Source organism: Nannospalax galili, unplaced genomic scaffold (genome assembly GCF_000622305.1).
Source record: "Nannospalax galili isolate Female #2095 unplaced genomic scaffold, S.galili_v1.0 scaffold1024, whole genome shotgun sequence".
Lineage (NCBI taxonomy): Eukaryota > Metazoa > Chordata > Mammalia > Rodentia > Spalacidae > Nannospalax > Nannospalax galili.
Window position 1 is genome coordinate 1195422 of NW_008351455.1, and position 4627 is coordinate 1200048.

At 40.2% G+C, this 4627-nt stretch overlaps 1 pseudogene; it reads left to right on the forward strand.

The window, feature by feature from the left end:
• Window positions 1-2292: 2292 nt before the first annotated feature.
• LOC103746184 lies at window positions 2293-4271 on the forward strand (annotated as a pseudogene).
• The last annotated feature ends 356 nt before the right edge of the window (window positions 4272-4627 follow it).

A 4627-nucleotide genomic window follows, 5' to 3' on the forward strand; every position in this document is an offset into this window, starting at 1 on the left:
CCTTCTTGGATGTTTAACAGACATACTTTGAGGCCTATAATAATTTGGTCAGAGGGACGTAAAGGATAGTTTTTGCTCCTTGCCCTCCTAGGTCGACTAGTTCCAGGGGACTATGAGCATCTCTCAAAATGTCTGATAATTGTGGAGGGTCACCTGTCCTCTTGATCAAGGAGGCCAAGGAGACCCCACCAGATGGACTTGAACCAGTGTCCAGTCTACAAAGAGGAGGGTCAACACAGAGGAATCACTTCCTCCATGCTTCCAAGTGATGCCAACCATGGTCTAGCAGGACCTCTGACTTATCTTCACATAGGCAGAACTGGTAAAAGCAAGGAGCCAGGGGTTCCTCCCAAGCCCATGTGACCCCTGAGGAAAAGATCCTCAAACGACCTTAAGAGTAAAAATAAATTGGTTTAATCTGGTCCAACTGTATGGCCTTAAACATCCAAAAGGAAAGTATAACCAAAAATTAAAGGGGTCAATATAATTTCTTAAGAGTCCATATGCATAGCTAAAGGCTACATAACAAGCAACAGTGCCAGATAGGAGATACCATCTTTTGAGTTGTTGGCCAGCATGACCAAAGGGACTCCCAAATAGTAACCCAGCATAGAACTAGGAAATTGAACAGCAGACCCAAATCTTATTCAAAGGAATTTTGACAACTGAATACTGCTAGACGAGGAACAGCTGACCCTCCTAAAACAAAGACCTCTAGATAGGCTGAATAGATTCACCAGAAGGACAAGTAGTGGGGAATGGCTGGGGGTGCTGACAACACAGCAGACAGTAGCAGGGAAAGCAGAGTATAAGGGCTCTAGTTGGGTAGGGAGGCTATAGGAGGGTGCCATCTGGAAAGTGGGTGTATAGTCGAATAAGATGGTTTGGTATGTTCTGTGAGATACACACACACACACGCACACACACATACACACATCAACAAATTTTAAAAAATGTATATTTGAGGAGGAAGCATGGAAATTTACATCATGCTAATTAGTAGAGGTGATAAACATTACCACTGAAATCTACCTGATGACTTCATAGACATACACAGGCACCAAGGATCCAAGGACTACAGATTATGACTAGTAATAATCAGATACATACAGAACTATCAAAATGATTATTCACCCTCATGAGTCTGTGTGTCACCAGCACAGGGAGGGTTGCCTGTGCTGTTTTTAAACACAGAGCCCCTGGGAGCAGAGGACACATTCTAGTTCCAAGCTGCTGAAGACAGGCTCCACCCAGCCGCCTTGCAGCAGCAGCCTACTCCTGGCTCTACAAAGGCCTGTCCCAAGGGGAGTTGTGGGTTGAGGAGAGTTTCAGACAGTAAGGAGGAAGATCAGTCCAGGTCTGAACTTGAACAAAGATTAATGCTGACAGCACAGTTATGAGACTGTCAGAATTGAGAAAGACAGCTAAGACACTTCAGGCCAGATCCAAACTCTGCAGGACAAAGGACATGCAAGGTGGGATGAACTTTACAAAATCACAGAGGGCAGAATTGGTCTTTGAGGAGTTGCTAGTCTTTTGTTTAAGAGTTTGGTAAATATCTTGGTAGAGAAGTGGATGAAACCCAGGGTTCTCACAGCAGGAGCAGGTCATCTCTTCCCCCCAAACTGGCCCTGATCAGGAATATCTGACTGCTTAGTCACCTCACCTACTAGCCTGCCAGCTTGCCAACCTGCCAGTCCATCCTTCCTACTCACTCTCTGTATAACTGTAATAATTCAACTGTAAACCTAAAAATTTACAGCCAGTTTTGAAAAAGATGCATCTTAGCTCAGAAAATTTGTTTTAGAATATGTCAATGCTATTGTAATGAAACCCTTCTTCTAAGTATGTGGTTATTAAATAAATAATTAACTGGGGAAAAATGAAATATCTAAGACTCAGTCAAAGTGAAACAAAAGTTTTATTTTTATTTTATGTGTATGAATGTGTTGCCTGCATATATGTAAGTGCACCCATGTCATGCAATACCTGCGAAGGTCAAAAGAGAGTGTTGGATTCCCTGGAACTGGAGTTAGGGATGGTTGTTAGCCACCATGTGGGTGCTGGGAATAGAACCCTGGGTCCTCTATAAGACCATTCTCTATAAGAGCATTCAGTGCTCTTAACCACTGAGCCATCTCTCCAGTCCCCAGTTTAACTGTTTTATAGATCAGTTTCAGTTTGTAAAAGTTAAGCACAAGACAAAACTGTGGGCATGGGTAAATTTATTCTAAAGCCTAATGCCTAACCATTGAGTGATACTGAACTGAATAACTGAGGTTTGAAGGGTGAATGCGGTTTTTGCCACATTCTGACCATGTTCATTTAATATTGTCTTCCACAAAAGCACAGGTAAGCTGAAGAAGTGATGAACATATAAAGATACTTGCTAGTAGATAGAAGGCCAACTGCTCTTTACCTTATTTATCTATATAAGAGAACTGCAAATCCTTATCTTTATTTATTCTCAAGGATATTTAAATAAAATTTGGTTTTGGATCTTGTCTGCTTAAAAAATTGTATTGCCTTTTTATGATGAAAATTCTTAGCAAACAGAATGAGAATAATATATGACAGACAACCATGGGTGGTTTTTGCCTCATAGCAAACATCTGGCTGTGTTTGTCATAATTATGGGGAGGCAGAGCCACTGCTAACCATCTTACAATACAGTAAATACCACTCTACAACAAGGAAATACAAATAATGCTGTAAACTCCTGAGAATAGTGTCTTCTCAGAGTTAATGTTGGAATCAGGCCCAGGAGGAATGTGTCCTAGTGCTGGTCCTTGCTGGGATGGAGGGGATTGGTCATGTTGGAGGTGACTCAGAGTCTGCTTCAGTGCTGGGGTGCCAGTTTTAGGAGAGACATGAACTTTGACTCTTGGGGCTGGCCTAGTGGAGGTGACAGAATATCAAAATAAGATATCTACAAAATGTAGCCACCTTCCTTGTCCCTCAACAGACTTCTGGCACTTGGTACACTAAGAGTTACAGATTATTTGGGCTTTGCTGATACAGAGGCTTGAGGGAGGGGATGTCTGTTTCCAGGAAGCTTGGACTTGTTTCTGGGATGTTGGGAACAGGTTGTCATGTCCCTCACCCTGTTTGTGTGTGCTTCTAAGGAGGTCTGCTGCTGGGTCAGTCACCACAGCCTTGGGTACACTGTGATGTTTTCTTACTATAATGATGGGGAAATTCTTACGTGTTCTATACTGCTTGAGCAATTATCATATGTAAACTCTGTGTGAACTTTCAACACTAAGCTTCCTAAATAAAAGCTTCTCAAGTGGGCAGTAAAATGCTCTTGAGTGGTACAGACTGGAGTTTCCTGGTCTGAAATTTAATTCCTCGGCACTGGACATTTCAGGGCACCTACAATAAAAAGTAGGGCCAAGCTCAACACAATAATTCTAAATTCATAGAACAAATGAATACATAGACAAAATCACAACATACTTGAAATTGTGTGCTATAGCTTTAAAAGCCACACAGTGCCAAGAAGAATTTAAACTAGAGGACCTAAAGAAGCTAAAGCTACAATCAATCCTACATTTTACATATAATTATATGTAAATATTATCCTACATTTTACATATAATAAAGAATTCTCATTTGATATTCCACTAGTTCCATAAGAAGAATTTTGGCACCCCATGAATGGGCTTCGGAATTTGAAGGTGAAGAGCATGGCGCTGGAGTAGCGACTCCTGATTTTTTTTCTTGCTAGGGAACCCGGTACTTTATTACCAAGTCTGCCATTAGAACTAGGACTATTGTTATTCACTATCAGAATTAAGAAAACAGGTCTGGAAGATGCTAGGCAGTGTATTAATTCCTAACTTCCAGTTAGTGTAAAGGATCCGAAGGGCAGAGATTTAACTGTGTAAGACACTCCTGACTTAAAAAATGTTTTTATTAAATTTTGTTGTATTTCATACAAAATATCTCAAACAACCTGAATCATCTTTATAGCCCCATCCCCACTAGCACCCTCCCACAGCACCTCCCCCACTGGAGCCCATATACTCTGTCTTGGGTGTTAAGGCCCACCGAGACATGTTTGTTTTAATGTGGATATTGTGCTCCAGAGATACATGTTGAAAAATTAATCAAAAGTGAAGTTATTTTCTTTGAATCCATCCCAAGCCTAAAAAGAGATAATTAAAACAAAGCGTTTTGATTTCATGTAGATAGATGAAATTAAACCTGGGTCAATTTCTGTAATAGAAGTATACATGAACACACTGACTTTAGACAAACAAAACTAATGCTGAAGAAAGGATTTATTTTAATCTACATCAAGCCTTTCACATATGAATAACCTGTAACTTCTCTAAAATTTTTTTATCTATTGGAAACCATAATAGTTCTATGCTTCATACTTTGCAACAGACATGAAGTAAGACCCTACCTATGCTAACAGTTCAAATCCACTCCAAAACTGAACCACAGAACTCAAAGTCTAGCATATCACTTGCCTATAAGACTCTATTGGATACAAATTTATTGCAGATTTTGAAATATAGTTTTTCTATTTATTGAGCAATTAATTATCTCATTACTACTACTCCTACCTTGTGTTTCCTGAAGCCCTACTGTTGTGGTAGGGGTGCTCATTTTCAAA